General features: G+C 32.5%; 1 pseudogene; it reads left to right on the top strand.

Annotated features, from left to right (window-relative positions):
- Nucleotides 1–4,176: 4,176 nt before the first annotated feature.
- Nucleotides 4,177–7,014, top strand: LOC149579859 (protein NRT1/ PTR FAMILY 3.1-like; annotated as a pseudogene).
- Nucleotides 7,015–21,748: the final 14,734 nt, after the last annotated feature.

Genomic DNA, 21,748 nt, shown 5'->3' with positions numbered 1-21,748 from the left:
CACTCTATTTCTTATAGGTGCAATAGGGCTCATAGAGGATTGCAAGAGGGACCTTATAGAAGAGTTTGAGATGAAGGATTTTGGGCTTATGCATTACTTTCTAGGCATGGAACTGTGGTAGATAGATAAAGAGATTTTCCTTGGTCAATGGAAATATTACATTAAAATATTGAAAAGATTCACGAGGGAGGATTGCATTGCCATGTCTACACCCATGATCACAAATTGGAGGAGGGTAGATACATCTAGGTAGAAGGATGTAGATCCCACTCTATACAAACAACTAATTGGTTCACTTATGTATTTGGTCAACACTATGCTAGATATAGCATTTGTAATTAACTCTCTTAGTCAGTTCATGGTTGAACCAAAGAGAATTCTTTGGACAATGACTAAGCATGTTCTACATTACTTGCATGGTATAGATTAGTATGGGATTAGATATGTTTGAGGTGAAGGTATCAAGTTGATAGGCTATACTGATGCAGATTGGGCAGGAAGTACAATGGACAAAAAGAGCACTTCAGGGTGTTGTTTTAGTTTTAGATCATGAGTTGTATCTTCATTCAGTAAGAAGTAGAAGTTTTTGGCTTTGAGTTTAGTAGAAGTATAATACATAGCAGCTAGTATGACAATATGTGAAGCTATATGGATTTGGAAGTTGTTAGTAGCTTTTTTTGGTCAGATGGTTGGGAGTATTGCAATCCATTGTGATAATTAGAGTTGCATTAAGTTGTTTGAGAATCCAATGTTTCATGATAGGTCTAAACATATAGTCATTAGATATCACTTCATCCAAGATTGTGTACAATGGGAGGGTTGTTCAGGTAGAGTACATACCTATAGAGGAGCAAGTAGTAGAAATTTTGAACAAGGCATTGGGAAAGGAAAAATTTACGTTCTTCAAAGATAAGTTAGGTGTCATGAAGAATAGCTTCGTCACTAAGAGGGAGTGTTAGTTTAGTTAGCAAGTAATTGTTTTGCTAACTAATTGGTCAGATTAGAGACAAATATTTGTTAATTAATTGACCACATTTTGAAAAACTAGAAACCTACTTGGTTAGGTTTGTTAAGTCATTCTAATCTTGACCATCGATTGAGAATCAATCTTGGCCATTGGTTTCCCAATAGGACTAGTATGAAAGGAGGTCAAGGAGGCATTCAGAAGAACAAGATAGAAGTTTGTAAGAAGCATTTGTAGTTTTAGAAAATGAGTTTGCAATGATAGCAAACAATATTGCAATTTTAGCAAGGGTGTAGTGATAGCATTGGGGATAACAGTGGATGAATATCAGTAGGAGAAATTAGGAGGTTGTTTGAGTTCTCCTAGTGAGAGGCAAGGAGTTTTTTATCTCTTGATTTGCTGAGATTAATATAATTTCCTCATCTGCAGAACTAGTTTTCCCTTAGGGGTTTTTCTAGAGATGATTTATCAAAAAACATTGTATTATTTGTGCTGTGAATTTCTTTCTTTATTTTATAAGTGAATTTGTAGTTCTGTTATTTTTCAATATTACCTAGGAATTAACTTTTGGCAATTTAATAATAGCTTACAGTAGGAGATTAATAATTAGTAACTACAATAAGAATTTTCACATAAATTAATCAACTGACGTAGACAAAATGGTTGACATAGACAAACAACCAAAAATAGTTGCTCAACACTCAACTTAGTCAACTACATAGCCATTCACTTTACCATCCACCATGAATGCTACATCAAACTTTGTTCAATAGTACACTTCACATTTATTATCTATTTCTCTATATATTGGATGAATTAGTAATTCAATCTCAAAGCTCTTTAATAGAGTTTCTCCTTTGTGCCTTGCTTTTCAACTTGGTATTAGAGCCGATGGTTTTGGTGATATTGGTGGATGTCACTTTGCCTAAAATTGCTTAAAGCTATGGAAACTTTTTTAAGGATGGTGCTGAAACAAGGAGGCAATCATAGAGCAATCTAAAAGTTTCTCAAAGGAAACCATTATTTTAAGTTAGTGCTAAAGTTGGTGATTATAGATCTTATGGTATGTGGAGATCACCACTTTGTAAAATAAAGAGAAAGAATAAATTAGAAGTAGTTTCCAAAGTTTAAATTTGTTGACATATTGAATGGTGCTACCACTAATTAAGCTTTACAAATAAAGAAGAAATCATGAAGAAGTTGAAGCCCCCAATCTATAGGGGGTCAATGTGTTGTTGTAGTCAAAGTCACCATTTGCAGAGTATAGTTGGTCAGTGAAGTATTTGTGGATCAGAGTTAAATAGATTAATTAGTTGTAGTTGAAGTAAAAGAGATCATGAAAAGGGTTGGAGTTGTGTAGATTTATTTTAGATCTGTCCAAAATTAAAATCACTGTAAAGATTCCCCACAGAACAAGGTAAATGTACTTATGTGATAGAATTTTATTTTGGAACAAAGAAGTTAGTGATATATTTTTAATGTTGTAACTTTTTGAGATAAATTTACACAATAAATATACGAGTCCCATTGAGCCCATAAAATCTAGAATCCTTGAGCATAGTAGTGTCACAATTGAAGGATGTGTATTGTAATCGAGCCATTATAAGGGATGCATGATCAGTTGTACTCAACATCCTAAATATTTTTAGATTAACAAATTGATGAGTCATGTAGTTGAAAAAGATTTTTATAGAACTAGAGAGTACAACGGCAGCTAGATACTCATGTATCTCGGTAGATAGATCAGTTTTTATATGGACTCAATAGTTGATGCAGGTACAAGAAGAAGCACAAACATCAGTGAAGAAAGCCTAGAATGATAATCAATATGGTCATGCATTAGAAGCATGTTTTCCTATCATGTGAGGTTTATCATAATCTAAAACCATTTGTAAAGTTCTGTTGTCAACAATGACCACTAGTATGGAAGGTTCGTGGTTAGCCAAAACCACTAGTATGAAAGGTTCATGTTTAGCCAAAACCACTCAAGTGCAAAGTTTATGGTTAGCTAGAAACCATTTGTGTGAAGAAATTGTGGTTATCTAGAAACCACTTGAGAAGTCTATTGGTTATGGGTAAGCCTTGAAAACCCAAAGTTGTTATTATGATGAGGGGAAGCAGTATGAAGAACTTCTTAAGTTATTGTAAATGGGTACCTAAAAAGGCTTAAGGGCAGGACCCAGGGCTTCTAATTTGGGGGAAGATATCTGGAAACAATCAACATAATTAATCTATGGGGGGATGTTAGATGGTGTAAATTAATCAGTTGATACTTACAAAATGGTTGGCACAAACAAACAGCTGAAAATAGTCACTCAACACCCAATTTAGTCAACTACACAGCTGTTCACTATCCACCATGAATGCTGCATCTAACTTTGATCAACAGTACACTTCACATTTATTATGTATTTTTCTATATATTGAATGAATTAGTTAAGCAATCTTAGAACTCTTTTACAAAGTTTTTCCTTTGTGCCTTGGTAGTCCTTGCCGTAAGGAAGGAGACTAAAGTTATCCATTGCATGTAGAGGAATTAGTTTGTAGGTTGGGATTTGCGCTCTTCAAATAATCTCATTTTATACTATGGTTTACAAAATATAATGACATCATTAATATAAATTAATATTTTTCTATTGGTTTCTGCTAATTTTTCTAGCAGTCTTTTCTTTTTTTGGGTAGACATATCACCTAAAAGTTTTAGGAAGACAACTGTCATCTTGCCAGAAAGCTACATGTCTCCTATAACAAATCTCGAGACATGTAATGACAGCAAAGATAAACACTTGTTGAATGAAGTTTGTTTGTATGTAATGAAGTGTATATCATTTCAACTATTTCATACATAAACTCCCGTGAAAAAAAGAAGTAAAAATCAAGAGATATTTTTAAGAGTTTTACCTCTGGATGGATTTCCTTCACTTTTCATCTGCCAATCTTCAGGTATGTCTTTCTAGCGTCTTCAGCTGTTCCATATTATTTTCTTCACTTTGTATTTTTTACATCAATCTGTCAATTTCAGAACCAAGAACTGAATCTCTGCTTCTGATTCCACATATTCCATGTTGCTAGAGTGGACGTTGATTCAAAAGAGACTTCAGTTTTCCACTCCGTTGAGGATTTTCCCAGGAATTATGCTGAGATGGAGCGTAAATTTAAGATTTATATTTACCTGGCAAAGATCCGAACCCAAGAAATCTGACTGGTAAATATTCGATGATCTCTCTCCATTGGTTGGGGCATTTCTTGCAGATGCATATCTTGGCCGCTTCTGGGCTATCTCCATTGGTTCATTACTCTCCTTTTCTGTAAGTAATCCATTATTTTAATTACATGGCCTTGAGCTTTTATTTGTTACACTCTGTTCTATAATTTCCCATGTACATATTTGGTATTTTATCTCTACTACTTTTGAAGAGCATCAATGTCTTTAATTGTACCACCTATAAGTTTTCAAGGGTTTACATCCAATTCAAATGATTGTTTTGTTTCTCAAGTCATGTATATAATTTCATCTCTTCATTTTAACATACCTAGAATTTGTATTGAAACAAACTTTCAAATATCTTTCAACTTTAATACAGTATTGTTCTTTTTTTGAGCATGGAAATTGAGCTGGATTTAACTTCAGGATTGCTCATTTTTTTGAGCATAAAAATTGAGCTGGATTTAACTTCAGGATTGTGCCATATGAGCAGTTTTTCCTTTTCTTCCCAGTTTGTGAGTAATTGGGTGTGTGTTTTATTTCAGGTAATGGCCATTCTAATGCTGACGGCCATTATAGACTCCTTGAGACCACCTCCATGTGGGCCCCAATTACAAGCTTTGGGAACATGTATTGCTCCCACGAAGAATCAGTATGCAGTTCTGTATCTCTATTTTGCCTTAACAATTGCAGCATCTCCAGGGATAAGATACAATTCAGGGACTTTTGGAGCAGACCAGTTTGAAATGGGTAGTGCATAAGGATTGAGATAGAATCAGAGTTACTTCAATTGGTATTATTATGTTCTGTTTGTTTCAATCGTTTTAGCCTCCACTCTAAGTGTGTACATTCAATCCAGCGTAAGTTGGGCATTAGGGTTTGGGCTGTGTGTTCTGCTGACAGGAATATCAATGATATTTTTCTTCTGTGGGACAAAGCTGTACAGTCATGTCCTTCCAGAGGGCAGCCCCTTAATAGGGCTTGCCCAAGTCATAGTAGCCTGCCTCAAAAAAAGGCATTTGCCATTGCCATCCAATGAAGAGGAGTTATACAAGGGAGAAAAAATTGAGTCAGGGCTTCCCCTTACACATTAGCTCAGGAATTTTTCTTCGACCTCTATTTTGTAATAGATTTGAAGAATTTTAATAGAAATTAATTTAAAAGGTCTTAAATTTAAGTCTTCTGAACTTTGACAATAATTAATCGCGATTTTGACCATTAGTCGATTTTGACCCATTAGTCAGGTTTAAACTTTAAGACAATATTATCTTTATTTATTTTTAAATATGCAATCGAAGATAGGTAATGAAAAAAGTTAGGCGCGTTCCTATTAAAGTATGCAATTCTGCAGACCCCAAATATCCTTACCCTAAAAATAATAGGACGCTTAGAAATGATAAGATAGGAGTCAATTTTGAATAAAGGCACCTTATTTTATCCATTGTTGAAGTTCAATGTTTGGGCCATGCATGGAAATTCATGGTTATCAGCTCAACGTTTTTTAATTAAATAAAAATTGATGATAAGGATTCTAATTTTTAAATGTTCAAATAGTAGGTTACAGCAGAGAGATCAATACAATTAAAAAGTATGTTAAGAATAAATTGAGAATTGGCAGAGCCTACAGATGGTTCTCCAAGACAAATGTTCATAGCAAGATTAGCAATGGTTAGAGGCACTCAGTAATAGGTGTTTTGATTATGTTAAAAGTTCTGAAGGATATAACAATAGCTGTAGGTTTGTGAATATATTATTCATTTTGTTGTATTCTAAAATTTTCGTTAATTTTAATTTTAGCAAAAATCTTAGTCTTCAGATTGGAATGACTTAGGTTTATGGTATTATGTATCAGCTGTATTATCTATTGATTTAATAAAAACAATAAATAATAATAATAACAATTCAACAATTCTATTTAAAATATAACTCAAGAGTGGCAATCACTCACAAGTAGCTGTCTTCTTAACAACTTGAAAAATTACATTATTTTATTCTAATTATTTTCAGTTGAAAAATATTGAATATTTAATAGAGAGATTCACTTATACCTGTCTACAAATTGCTAACAAGCTTCTCAACAAAGCAGTTATTAAAACACTAGAGGACTTTTCTTCAGATGGGCAAATAGACCAGAACCCATGGAGACTCTCCACAGTTGATCAAGTGGAACAACTTAAATCCATCATAAAAACGTTGACAATGTGGTCCTGCGCAATCATCCCTGCCATTCTGTATTCCCAGCAAAGCACATTTTCAGTGTTGCAGGCACTGAAAATGGACAGGCATTTTTTGGGTTCCCATTTCCAACTTACATTGTCTTCAATCTATTGGCCTCTGCAATAACATTTTCCATCATGACAAAGTGGTGGTTTGTTTAGTAGAAAGAAAGGGGATAACAATAACACAACAGAGAAGAAGAGGGACAGGAATGGTTATTGGCACACTAGGAATGGGTGTTGCCACCATTGTTGAGAAAAAGTGTCTCAATGCAGAAGAAATATCAGCGCTGTGGTTGGTTCCTCAACATGTGATAATGGGGTTGGCGGAAGCGTTTTTGAGCATAGGAAAAATTGATTTCTTTTATGCAGAATTTCCAGAAACAGTACGAAGCACAGCTATAGCTTTGGTGGTTGCAGGACTTGCAGCGCGATACTACTTGAACAGCTTGTTGATCAGTATCATTCACAAAAACAGCGATCGTCTTGCAAATAACATAAACAAAGGTTGTCTTGGTTACTTTTACGCTCTTCTCTGTGGAATGGGAGTCTTGAATTTTGGCTGTTTCTTAGCATGTGTTGGCTGGTATAAATACAAGACAAAAATCTATGTCATGTCCCCTCCTTGAAAATAAATGGGTTAGGTTTTCCTTGCTTTTCTAAATGGTATTATTCTTGCTACAAGTTCAAATCAACTTGAAATTGTATTGCAGTATATTTGTGAACAGGTGTAGGTTTTCCTTGCTTTTCTAAACGGTATCATTCTTGCTACAAGTTGAAATCAACTTAAAATTGTATTGCAGTATATTTGTGAACACGAAAGATATATAGATTTATAAATTTGACTTAGAAATTACACATTGAATAATTATAACAATATCATAAGATCTTGTTGGAAATTTTTGCTATGTTTTACTGTTTTTGTAATGATGTTTTACTGTTTCTGTATCCACTTCAGCTTTAATTTGAATTTTAACAATTTTGTTCAAATTTCTATAAGATTGTCTACTGTACGCATTGTCTCCACAAAAATCAAAGTTTGATATAATCTCATATATTTATAATCTGAAAAGTAATTCTTTTTTACTGTTAAAAGTTTCTTAGATCCATTTCTCATGAGAGAGAGAAATGAAAAACTGGACAGAGGAAGAATCAAACTAAAAGTAATAATGCTAAATGAGTTCAACTCCGAGCTGGCACATTTAAGCAACTAGAAGTAAAGATTCCACTTGAATTCAAGCAAACAAAATCTATAACTTTCTTTAGCAATTAAAGCTTGTTAGTGCTCAAGGGCATGCCATTGATTGCATACATTTTCATACTCCCCAACAAAGACAGGGACTCGAGCTGCACACAGCCCTTGTTTTTAAAGATATTTGAGAAAAGTGAACTAATAGAAAAATATCTCTTTAAATAAAGTTGCAAACTACAAAATATGCCCAGAGTTTATCATTTTCCCACACTTGAGCTGACTACTAGAGGAATTGTCTCCAAATACTATATCAAATAATAAAATCAAAGCCTGATAGAGAACAAATCAAGGTTTCGGATGGTTGCGTTGTAAACAGATTCTTTAGGCCGATACGCTGGAGTCCTGCAGAAGGGGCAACGATTTTGCCTTCTTTTGAACCAATCTGCAATGCAATTCGTGTGAAATATGTGACCTTCGTAGCACGGCAAATGGCATGGTTCTTCCCCAACTTCATAATCATTCAAACAGATCACACAGTCATCCTTTCGATTCACATGATTATCAGTAATACTTATAGCTGGGAGACCTCCTATCAGTTGTGTCATCTTTCTCTCAAACTGTCTCTCCACTCTCTCTTTCAAATCATCTGACCAGCATTCCCTAATCAAATATCTCATTTCAAAGCTAATAAGATTGAGCTCTTCCAGTGGATCACAATATGCAATGCATTGAGGGCTAGGATTATCGCATTTACAGAAGTCAACTCTCATTTTGTAGTTGTAAAACTCGGTTTGTAATGATCCCAGAAATCTCACCGACATATAAAGCTGAAATGCGAATTCATCAACTCGATTATCAGGGTCAACTTCGTAGAGAATTTTTTGTCTAGTGATTCCAGTTTTCAATTCAGAAGCTTGATAGTTTATGCTTACAATCAATTCGAACTTACCTCAAAGGTAATCCCTGTGAAATATAACGCCTTCACCGCAAGGCAAATGACAACAAGGGAGATCGTCTGCATCCCATCTCTCCTCGCATATCTCACAAAAAAAATCTTCATCGAAAAGATTCTCAATGACAGGTAGGCCTTCTACCATTTGTATTATCTCCCTCAGTGTGCACTTTCTGCGCCCTACATCATCTACTTCATCCTTTGATTTTGCGTAAACAATCCAAATATTAGTCTGCACATCAGTCAAAATCTCATCAACCTCTGCGAGTTTTTCACAGGATATTTGTCTACATTCGTCAGGATTTCCACAAATACAGTTGTCCACATGGAGTTCGAATGAATAAAATCCCCGTTGTAATAGACGCAATTCTTTTTCACAGACTTTAACATGATTTGCAGCTTCATTTAATTTCGCATGAACTTTTGTATCCAATTTGTCAGCTCGAGATTTTATATCTGCAAGACTGTGCTCAAGAGCATTTCGTTCATCCCTTCCCTCAGTTCTAACAATCTGACCTACTTCTGCTTGATCTGCCATTTTTTCACTGCTCTATAAATTTGAAACTTCTCAAAGTTGAACAGTTAGGGTTGAAGGATCTCACACTCCTCCTGTAATGAGCCTAGCTCAAAACTGATCACAAATTGCCTTATTTGTTACTTGTAAAACAGTTCTACAATTACTATGCAAGCTCCTCAATGAAATATTATGCTTTCTTTTACCTTTTAATGCATTTAGATAAACAACTAAGAAAATATGATGTATCTATAGCCAAGACACCTTTACAAGATCTGAATACAAACTATTATTTGTAGCAATCTACTAATTCTCCTCATCCAACACAATGCTAATATCAAACCCAAAATTCTTGTATCATATATATGAATGAATGCTTAAATCTGATAAAGACTTCCACCAACAGCAGTAGCATATAAGATGCATGAATAAACAAGGGAAACCTGGTTATGTTGCGGCCTCCTTAAAATATTCAATTCTTCAGAATGAGGTTGCCGAACAGCTCCAAAATGATGCACTCAAAGTGATGCCCTAATGACAAGTAATAACATGTCCCTGCAACAAGTTCCTATAGCAACCACCCAACTTATTCTTCCTTTCACACCTGGCCCTTGGCCACAAATTTGGTACACTGAAATATCATCTACACTAATTCAGGTGATATTTCATACCCTCAAAATTGCTATCATTTAGAGTTTTTGTTCCTAAAGACAAATTAATTATTTGCAGACCCTTGGCTTCACAAATACACATGCAAATGTCAATATGGAATTTGGATGCCTTCCCATGAGGCTCGCTCATCTATTTATTTTATTCCTACCTACAATCTAGAAGAATCACAAATATTATTTTATTGCACTTTTCTAGAAGCGTCCTCCTTTCCAACAATAATTAGCTATGCTTCTAGAAGATTTCCTTTTAATAGTATTTATTTTAGTCACTTCTTAAAATAAATTAATCACCTTTTAATTTTAAAATTATTTAATGACTTTATAAGAAATTAATTTAGGCTTCACAGAACGAAAGGCTAAGAACTCTATTCAGAAGGTAAAAAGATGGGGACATTATACCTTATTATATATCATAGCAATAAGTTAGGAGTTCCGGTTGTATAGACCCAATTGTTAAAGAAGGCCGGAACATGTTATTAACTTTATAAGGAGTAGTTATAGATTATTGGCCATTTTAAAATGTAACAGAATATCATTGGGACAAAAAATTACAACAAGATAGTGTGGATTTATAAATCTTGAAATACCAAAAAATTATAAATGTTTGGATATGAGTTCTTAAGAAAATTCACAAAAGATTAATCTATTTAAATAAGGAATTTTTTGAAAAATAAAATAAATAAAATTATAGATATTTTTTTTTATAGTTTTTTCAACACAATACTACTACTAATATTAATTATAAGCTTAATGAATATGATGAATATAAAATTAATATTTAAGATATTTAGAAATATTATATATTTTTAAAAAAATATTCTAGAAATATTTTGGAACGTAATCATTTTTGACATATTTCTAATTTACAAAATTCTAGTAAGTTTAATGTTTTAATTTACTATGTAAGTATAATTTTGTAGTAGATGAGTACATTTTATGGTCCAAATTTTGTGTTATTTTATTTTATAATTTGGTAAGATACTTTTCAACATAAAAAATTTGTTGTGAGATTTTGTATCCTTCAACTTTATACTTGAGTAATAGTGACTAGGAAACATATATGCCTAGACATTGATAGGAAAAATGTAAAGTCATTGAAGACTCTATCTTCTAAATGGTGACCTTATCCTTGTGTTATTACATCAAAATCTATGACAAGTCATGACTCATAGATTGTGCAAAAAAAAATTAAAAAATTTAGGAACTTCCATTTATAGATGAATGCTCCGTCTTTTGAATCTTTATAAAAATAATGACATGTTCAGGGAATTGGAAATTTTAATATTCGTAGCTTAACATTTTGGTTCCTTTCTTTGAATTATTCTATATATCTAGATGAACTCCTTGTCATTTGGAGCTTTATGAAGCCCATCATATCATTGGGGAACTAGAAAGGTTATATTCAAAATTTACCATTTTCATTCCGCTCATTCAATCATTTTATGTATCTATCTTTTCTGATGGAGTTTCCTAACATTTGGATCATAGATAGAGTATTTTTTTTAAAGCATTATATCAAACGCTCAAAAACCCCTTCAATAAAAATCAAAATGCACATGTTGTAGGAGGAGGAAGTAAGCATAACCCAATCCCTCATCATATGGTATTTTGGCCTTTAATCAATGAACACTAACCTTAATGAGAATGTACTTTTCTTGTTTAGGATTACTACAGTTTTTAGTAGCTACTTTATCAAGTCTAGTTTAAGTAGAATTAACTCTATGTTACAAAACAATTATAGCTTCTCTTTTTATGACATGTTTTATTTCATATGCTACACACAATGTATGTTATATCATTATGCAAATGCATTCTTCTTAGTTTATTAATTCAATTTAAGATTACTTGAGATACCATTGGGATTATGTGTATAATAGCAAGAGAAGATAAATTTCATCCTTTTGATCACTATGTCCATAATTTTTTTCCGTTATTGTCTTTCTAAGTCATCTTCTTTAACATTTATAGTTTTTAAGAGAATTCTTTTTTATTTAAGATTTCTTTGGATTAATTATCCTGAATAATTTTTTTTTATGATAAGCAAGTCACACCCTCTTAGTTATTTGTATTGTTCAGCACAGTGAAAATAGAGAGAAATAGTAGTTTCAATAAATATAGTTGTTTACATCATTTGTCTTACACAATGCTAATGCAAACAGTTCTTATAAGCCATCCTTCTCTCAAGTACTCATACTAATACCAATGAAAGCCAAATTCATAACCCATGCTTGATGGTTTATTTGATCATATTCCTTGAATGCATTAACTAGGTGCATTTCATACATCCTAACCATAAGTCACATTACAAAACAAGAGTGTCAATTGTAGCAAAAATAAGTGATACTAGTTAAACAAGAACAATTTCTAAATAAGAGAAATAATTATATTATTAAATCAATGAATATTAAAATGTTGTTAAATTAAAATTCATATAATAATTGAGAACATGAATAAGTTTAGTAATCCCTTCTTAGTGCTAACTAAAGTTAAAACCTTTCACCAATCACATATATTTTGTCTCATTCTTTGTAAAATTAAAAATAACGATGAAGAGCTAGACATCTAAGCCATTAAAGAAGACAAGATCATGTGATCTTGTTGAAGTACAAAATTTTAATGCCCCATTAGATGGCTTGATTAGTAACAAAAGTTTCATTAAGGGTACCAAACAAAGATGTCTTGTTCTCCTGAGTAATGATATATTTTCTTCTTTACTGAATATTTTAATTATCACCCATCAATTTATCCTTACTTTATACGAAGAAATGTTAATATTCTTATTAAATTATGTTTATTGGAAAAGAGAGCTATGTATTCTTATAGTGAGGTTAGGGATATCATATAGGCTAGTTTTGTAGAGGATAAAAAATGATGAATGAGAAGGAGACTATTTCAAATATGGATGAAATTTTAGATATTGTCAATGACATAGGGGACCCAAAAAGGCATCACACTAAAAATGTAGAGATTTTGTTCATAATGAGAAAATGTTGAAGTATTTAAAATGAAAAATTTGGAAGCTACATAATTGTGACAATAGCTAATAATAGCCTATTATCTAAAATTTTTTCCAACTCTTTATATAATGGTAATGACCCATTTGCGAGATCAAGTTTGTGATGACTTCTTAGTTTATTACCGAGGCAACTAGCTTGCAGTGCAATAGTGAGAACTAATGCAACCTAAGTACTACTTACCAAGAGCATTTCTTGATCATTCTATGTTTGGTTGTGAAATTTTATAATCGTCAACACTTATAAGTTTGGAAGCATGACCTTATCCTTCAACATTGCAATCATTTTATTCTACTTCAAAATGGACTTCCTACCATTCCCCTCTCTTTTAATCTGGGTGTAATTCAATCATCTAACGGTAGAATATTTGATTATGGCTTTGGAATACTTAACCTACATTTCATTTTTCATGTCATTTAAATTAAACTTGTTATTTGAATCAATCAACACTTCTCGATCAACCTTTCCACTAAAGGCTTGTACTTATTCTTTGACCCCTGCTCTCTTCGATTCTTTATAATATCTAGAAAGAATTTCTCATCATATTCTTATGTATCCATTCCTGGATCTATAGGTCCTTGATCCTATTTTTTTGTATCTGAGTTCTTCTTCTACCTCTTCTAACTCGTCTTCACTATCTATTTCACTATCTTTCATGGGCTTTATCTTGGCCAACATATTTTTCCATCTTTCTCCCCATGTATTGTCAATCTTCTTATGCATTTGTCACACAACTTTCTCAAACTTAACTCCCTAAGATGACATCTTATTTTTCAGACTAACTATACAACCCATTTTATTACTCGCATACCAATTTGACACATGTAAGGTTGATACAAAGTCTAAACTAGACTAGGTAAGTTCTACAAACCAACAATTGATTTCAATATAGACCAATACCCAAGGTAACTATTGAATACATTTTCCCACTACACCTAACTCCAATGCTCTCATCAATATTATGCTCCTAGGCATAAATATAGGTACTAGAATTAGGCCTTTGAATTTGGTTTTTTCCTAAGAACTTGAAATTTCTCAAAAAAAATCCTAAAAAAATCCTATTTTTGGTTACCTATTTGGGAGGACAATCAAGGTACAATGATTTTAATTCTCTATTTACTTTTTAAGAATAAAAGCCCCAATTTTTCTAAACAATGGTGGTTATGGGTTGATTTTACTAGGCCTTCTAAAATTAGAATTTTTTAGTGGGACATTCAAGAGAAAGAGGTCATTATTGTAGACACAACATTCAGATGCCTTAATAGGGCTAAAAATGCTACAAAATTTAACTAAACTCAAAACTTCAATTACGTTATTTAACCAAGGTATGAACAATGTGTGAAGTTAACTTGTATATGCATTAAAATCATAAAAACCATGGAAATGCTTTCAAAAAACATTAAATTATAGACCAAAGGGCTCTTACTACTAATCATAGTTTCTTACAATCTTATGTTGCTCAAAAATTATTGCAAGAAATATCATTAAGAAATTATGCAACTTTGGAATTTCACATTTTTTGAGAACATATGTACAAAATAGTTTTGGACATGTCCAAAAACCTCAAAATGGCTTAGAAATGTGTCAAATCCATCCATACACCTAAAACACTCTAAAATGATACTTGCTCTACTCCTTGACCAAGGTTGGCTTTCATTGATTGATGAGAGACTATGCACAAAATAATGTAACAACTTGTCAAATGATATCATCTCAACAAAAAATAAATATGAAATGCATATTTGGGCCATATGCAACACCTAATGACTTCAAAGCCAAAATCAAATGGGAAAATGACATGATTCCATATGATTTCCCAACATTCATCATTTTTCTTCATGATATAAAAACTCAAGTGTCTTGTGCTGCTAACTCCTACATACTAACTTGATGCTTTATAATATAATGCTCTAGCATCCACACTGCTTCATCCTAAGGATGATCTTGCCTTTTGATAGGATATTCTTTACCTTTTTAAAATCACTTTGGTGTCAAGAATGTCACCTTCTTTGATAATATCATTAAGCATATTATCTCTATTGTATAATGTGGGATCTTTTTTGTTGAAAATGGGTAAAATACCTATATTAGGTGGAATCTTTATTCCATATGAGTTCTCAACATAAATTAGAATAATTTTGCATGGAGCTATATTCTTCATAATAAACTTATTATATTGACATTTAGGAATTATTTTCTTCGTTAAATAATCAAACATTAGATCACCCACTTTGAAATATGTATACTTTCTTGTATGATCTTTTCTTACTTTGTACCTTGCCATTGATTTCTCCAATCAAGCTTTTATTTCTTCATGGATGATATTACTAGCCACTTCTAAAGTTTATTTATGCCCCTCAATTCCATGGAATCTGTAGGATGGAAGCCATATATAACTCCAAATTGAGGCTTACCAATAGACCTATAAATTGAATGATTGTATGGATATTGTTCTTGGTCTAAAACCATATCTCAACCTACTCAACATTGCATCTGTTTACGCTCAAATTATTTAAGATTAAATGATTAACAAATAACATATATTGATATGATTTTTACATGGATCATAATAAGAAGGTGGTAATATGATTATATTGGTAATGGATATTGTAAGAAAACCTTGCTTAAATCTAATGCTATTTGAAATTATATTGTGCAAAAAAAATTCTCTTATAATTTTGTTTCCCACAAAGGATAAGACATTGACCTTAGCTAGGATCTTAGGTTTCATTCGGGTTTATGCAAGATCACGGTGTGCCAAAAAGTGGTGATCTAAACAAATGTAGTTCTAAAATGCCTAAAAAACTATTGACATTTAGGTTAATTTGTCTATCAGTGACTCAAACAGTAAGTCAAATGGTTACATTGCTACCATCTTCTACAATTACTACTGAGCTTATCATTCATCTTATAGTGTTAACCAACTATTTCAGTTGCTCCTAAGCCAATTAGTCAGAATGTACTATCTACCAAGTACTTGAGTCAATTTATAGTGTTTTCCAAGCCACAGAGTGTTTACCAAGTTTCAAGTACTATGTACAATACAAATCGAGCATCGCATCTCTAGACTACCAAGCTATTTAGTGCAAGTGAAAAAGATCATAGTATTAACTAAATTCTAGTATGTTAACTAAGTTCTACTATATCTACCTATCTCACAATGTTAATAGTGTGAATCCAGTGATGAATGAGTCAAGCAGTGTCAATCGAGTGATTGATAAGCTACCAAGTTTCTCAATGTTCATCGAGTCACATAGTGTTGACCGAGTTCAAGCTATTTGGATGTGATTAGTATTGACCAAGATTCAATTTTAGGTGAGTGCCAAATATTTCCAAGCATTGACAATATTTTTCATATATCAAAACATCACCAAGTTTGTCTTTTAAACCTGAGTTATAGCACTTGGGCCGACTTTGTGAATTATGATGATAGTTGTCCCCAGTAAGTTGTTATTTGGATTAGTATATACATAATTCATTGTATCATATCAAAGTATGTAATTAAATAAGATTATGATGTATATGAGTGCAAATTGATGAAGGCTACAAGAAGTATAAAGGATAATAGAGATTTATCTATCATACTTAGGTGATCATTTTAATACAAGGAATCTCATTCAAAAAATCAAAGTTGTAGATCAAAGATCAACCACTGGTTCATTCGAATAGGTGCATTAGCCGAATCCTTTAATAGTGTGATGTAACAATCTTTTGCTATATCTCTTAACCCAATGCATACTTCATTGTATGTTTGTAAATCCTTTAACAAGCTAGACCTCACAATCCTTATTGCTCCTAACTAGGCAAATCACTAGAAGTGATCAATTGTAAGTCTTCACAGGTTAACTTTATACTGTAGTACTAAATCTTGTGGGTATCTTCCCCACCCTAGTTTTATTTTCTATTTGGAAGGTTTCTAGGTCACCATATCTTGTGTAAAAGTGTTATGAATCTTTTTTTGCTTTCATTCTTTGATGCATGTAGTTATATAAGCATATTAAATGAAAGATTAATTAGTGAAGTACCATAAAAGTTTTATTGGTTCCTAATTCACCGCTCCCCTCTCAGTAACCTTGCCTAACTTATATTTCCAACAATTGGTATTAGAGCTTTTGGTTCTCACTTCAGAATTTTAATATCTTGAGATAAGATCTGAGGAAATGAAGGCATATATGCTAGATAAGCATATTGAAAATGAAAAGCTAGATCTGGAATTGGCCATTGGACAACTCAAAAAAGAAAAGGAGAAACTCTCTTAATTATTGAAAAGAAGGAAAGATATTGTAGTACAAAGGGATGACAATCTCTACATTAAAAGTATAATTGAAGACTTATGTCCCAAAAGAAATTTAGATGAAGTTGATGTAACAATCAAAGACCTATTGGAGAAGAATTCCAATCTTCAAGAAGAAGTTAGAAATAGGAAAAGAGAGAAAGAAATACAATCACTCAGATTATGTGAAGTCATGGAAGAAAAATAAAAAGCCAAAGAAGTTATAGAAGAGAAGGATAGTGAAATTCAACAACTATCCCTTCAACAAGAGGACTTTATTCATCAACTCACTGGTGCAAATGAGAAACTTATGAATCTAAGATCATATAATGAAAGACTGAATAATGATCTCACCATTGAAAAGAAAACCAATGAAAGAATGATGAAATATTAGGAAATCATGAATTGATTGAATAAGAAAAGCCAGTATATACATAAAGGCAAATTTGGATAAGGATATATAGAAGAAGGTGAATGATCTCAGCAAGGAGTTCAAGAGAACAAAAGGCCTACTTGCATAATATATGTCATCAATCAAACAAATGTTGGAGCAATGGTAAAGAAAAATCTAATGGAAAGTGTTATATTTGCAACTATAATGGTCATAGAGAAAGTGAAAGCACAGAGAAACCTAAGCTTGAAGGAAACTATCACAATTTCAAGAAATAAGGATGCAAATCTTCAAAGTGCAAAACCCAATTCGAACAAATTGTGAAAGCAATATTTGAATGGAACTATAACACATGGTGTAGATTCACTACTGTGGTGAATTTTGACACATTGGAGAATACTATGTGAAACGTCATATGAGGAAAAGAGATGCTACAAAAAGATGTTTTTATTTCTACAGAAGTTGGACATCTTGCCAAGCATTATATGAACATAGCTAGAAATGAAGATGAAAATAAAGCCAAAGTTAACAATAAAAAAAAAAAAGAGAAGTAGAAATGGGTGCCAAAATCTCCAGAGAATCGAAGCCAAAATCATGAAATGAATAACACCCAAGTCTATGAGTTGGGTGGTACAATCATTTAAATTTATTTTCCTATGAAGATTACTAAAACTATGATTTAGAAGAAGTCATCTCATGTTAGTTCCAACTAGCAAGAAGAGTGATCCAATCAGTGTTGAAGATGCACAAGGATCACCGAGTGATGATAGCTAATTTAAGACCTTACCAAGCAAGGTCAGGATGCACTAGAACACTACATACAATTATCGGGTAATGGTGACTCTACCAAACTGTAAATTCTTTTTGATCATTAAGAGCCAAACTAATCAAAGGATAATTTATCACTGAGTGAGTATACGTGTGAAGAATTGATGGCGATTGAAAAGGGGAAATTCATTAAAAGGGAAGAAATCCAATGCATTATTTTAACAAAAATTCAGAGCCCTCAAGTGGTTTGAGTATTTTTCGTTGAAGATTTCTTGCATTTTTAGAAACCCTACCAAGTAATGGAATCATCAAACAACAAAGTCAATAAAGTCTCTAAAATGTTAGCTTATGGAGTTGACTGCAAGGCACCTACTTTAATGTTGAGTTTAGAAATTGTAGAGGCACTTGACCCAATTTGTTCTTAGTCTCAAATTCTACCCAAGGTACTAATCATACACAATATCTATTCATTCTACCATTGTTCTATTCAAGAACTCAAATTCCTAGAAATGACTAAGGTGTTCAATCAATTATGTGTGGATGGTGTATGCCCAAGCATAAAAATTTTGAAACTAAGGGTTCGATGCATATTTCACATATGCCAAGGGATTTTCAAGTCAAAAGGATCATACTTATTACAGAGAAATTGATTGAAAGAATCATTGGACTACCAATTCTAAACAAAACATAGAGAACCAAAACCTTAGGTTGGGTTGAATTGGCTAAGTGAACTCTTTTCATGTGGGATAGAAGAGGCGTAAAGCTTAATGACATAATAGACATGCAGATGAAGTTAGACATACATGTAATTGCTCATAAAATTTAAAGCTCTTGTTGGAACAATGTGTCATGTGAAGTTGTTGATCTTGCATACAAGGTGGTAAAGAATAATCTATCCTTTGATCTTGCCAAGTTGCTATTGAACCAATTCAACAAAAACACAGAGAGGATCAGAGTGTCAAAGAATAACCCATGTAAGTTAGGTTTCCTTTTGACATGTCTATTCTTCTTTGTTCAAAAGTGTTTCCCTTCCAAAGTTTTTGTAATATAGAGGAAGGATGTTCTAGTATTATATCAAATCAATGAATATATAGCAGAAATGGGTGGGAATTTTTACAGCATAATGGATAATTGTTTTGAAACATTCAAAGAAAAGACGAAAAATAGGTTTACGATAGCCAAGAAATTTTTGGAAGACTATGAAAAAAAATCATTTCATGGTTGACTATGACAAAGTATACATTTAGGTAGTTAGGCCTAGAGTGAGATAGGTTAAGCCTTTAGAGTATGAGATTAACATTGATGACACTAAGGATATCATTGAAGCTCTATTGAATGTATGTATGGATCCCAAAGCCACCTATTTTAGAACATATGATGAACCAAAGGAAAGAATTGAGCTTGAGATCAAGCTACCTGAAGCAGTGAACAAAGGAAGGAAGAGGATTAAAAAGTTAATGAAAAATGCAAAGAAAGAAAGTTCTATTCTCATGTTGAAAAAGGAAAAGGAAATGATTTATAAGATGATGATGGAGATCTAAAGGAAAGTGCACACCATCTATCACTTGACCCAAGTTATAGTTCAGCGCACTTCACAAAGATCAAATCTTTGACAAATCTACAGGGATAATTATTGAAGGAAGAAGTTAGAATCAGGGGTACACTTGTAGAAATTTAGGGCATGATTCTTCCAAACATGGATACATTGCAAAAACAAATTGTACATGTAAAGACTCTCATCCATGACAAAAAAAAGTCTCCATAGCTGACCACATGATGGAATTATCAACAAAAGTTACGATTCCCTTACATACAAGTAGGTTATTTACAACAGAATTGGGACAAGACTGTGGTACTAATTCTAAAGGTACATTTTGATTTCTTGTCACATTTTGGTATTAACATATAGATATTGTATACCTTTTTCATTTATGTCAAAAAGGGGGAGATGATATTGTATATTTTATTATTTGATAAAGAGGGAGAAGATATTGTAAAAGGAGGAGAAGATTACTATACTCTAGATGTATGTATATAGGAGATATATATGTATGGGGGAGTTGTATAGTGTTATGAAGATACTTATATAGATAAGCAGGAAATATCTTTACAAAAGCAATTTTGAAATATCAGAAAATAGAGTATGCTACCGAGTTGAAACATTAAGAAATCAAAATTGAGTTTAAGTCACTAATGCCAAAGGGGAAGATTGTTGATATTCAGGTCAATTTGTCTATCCATGACTCAAACACTTAGTCAAATGGTTATATTGTTACCAAGCTCTACAGTTACTACTTGGCTTATCATTCATCCTATAGTGTAACCCAACTGTTTTAGTTGCTCTTGAGCCAATTATTCAGAATGCAGTATCTACTAAGCACCTGATTCAATTTATAGTGTTTTCCAAACCACATAGTGTTTATCAAGCTTCAAAGCTATGCACAGTGCAATCAGAGTGTAGCAAAGGATATTGAGCTATCTAGTAGAAGTGAAGAACATCTTAGTATTAATCAATATTTGTTATGTTAACCAAGTTCTACCACATATATCGAGCTCATAGTGTTAAGAATATGAATCTAGTGTTGACTGAGTCATGTAGTGTACATTGAGTGATTCAGAAGCTACTAAGTTTCTCATTGCTCATTGAGTGACATAGAGCTAACCATTTTCAAGCTACTTTGAAGTGATTAGTATGGATCAAAATTCAAGTTCAACCTAGTGCCAAATATTTTGAAGCATTAACAATGTTTATCATGTATTAGAACATCACCAAGTTTGTCTTTTGAACCTGAGTTATAGTAGTTGGATAGACATTGTGAATTATGATGAAACTTGTATTGTAGCTGACTCTAGTAAGTTGTTATTTGGGTTATTATATATGTAATGCATTGTATCATATCCAAGTATGTAATGAAATAATATTATGATGTGCATGAGTGTGAATTGAAGAAGGCTAGAAGCAATATAAGGGATAGCTGAGACTTATCTATCATAGTTTGGTAATCATTGTAATACAAGGAATCTCATTGAGGAAATTAGAGTTGTAGATGAAATATCAGCCACCGGTTCATCCTAATAGGTGCATCAATCAAATCCTTTAATAGGGTAGACATAATAATCTTTTTCTAAATCTCCAAACCAAGTGCATATTTCATTATATGTTTGTAAATCCTTTAACAAGGTGGACCTCATAGGCCTTATTTCTCCAAATAGAGAAGATCACTAGAAGTGGTAAATTATAAGACTTAATAGGCTAACTTTATACTATAGTACTAAAGCTCGTGGGTATCATCCCTAGCCTAGTTTTACTTTCTATTTGGAAGGTTTTTGGGTCAACATATCTTTTGTTAAAGTGTTATGAATAGTTTTTTGCTTTCATTCTATCATGCATTCAATTATATCAAAATATTCTATGAAGGATTAATTGCTAAAGTAAGATTAAATTTTTATTGGTTCCTAATTAACCTCTCCCCTCACAATAACCTTGCCTACCTTATATTTCCAACAAAATCATTTACAAAACTATTCTGACTTTTTTCATATCCATCCTAACAAAAAAAAAAATTATTGATACCTTTATAATGCCTA

Source organism: Cupressus sempervirens, chromosome 1 (assembly GCF_028749045.1).
Source record: "Cupressus sempervirens isolate cs-2001-9-10 chromosome 1, ASM2874904v1, whole genome shotgun sequence".
NCBI lineage: Eukaryota > Viridiplantae > Streptophyta > Pinopsida > Cupressales > Cupressaceae > Cupressus > Cupressus sempervirens.
The sequence above is the reverse complement of the archived record's forward strand: the minus strand, read 5'-3'. Positions and strand labels throughout refer to the sequence as shown.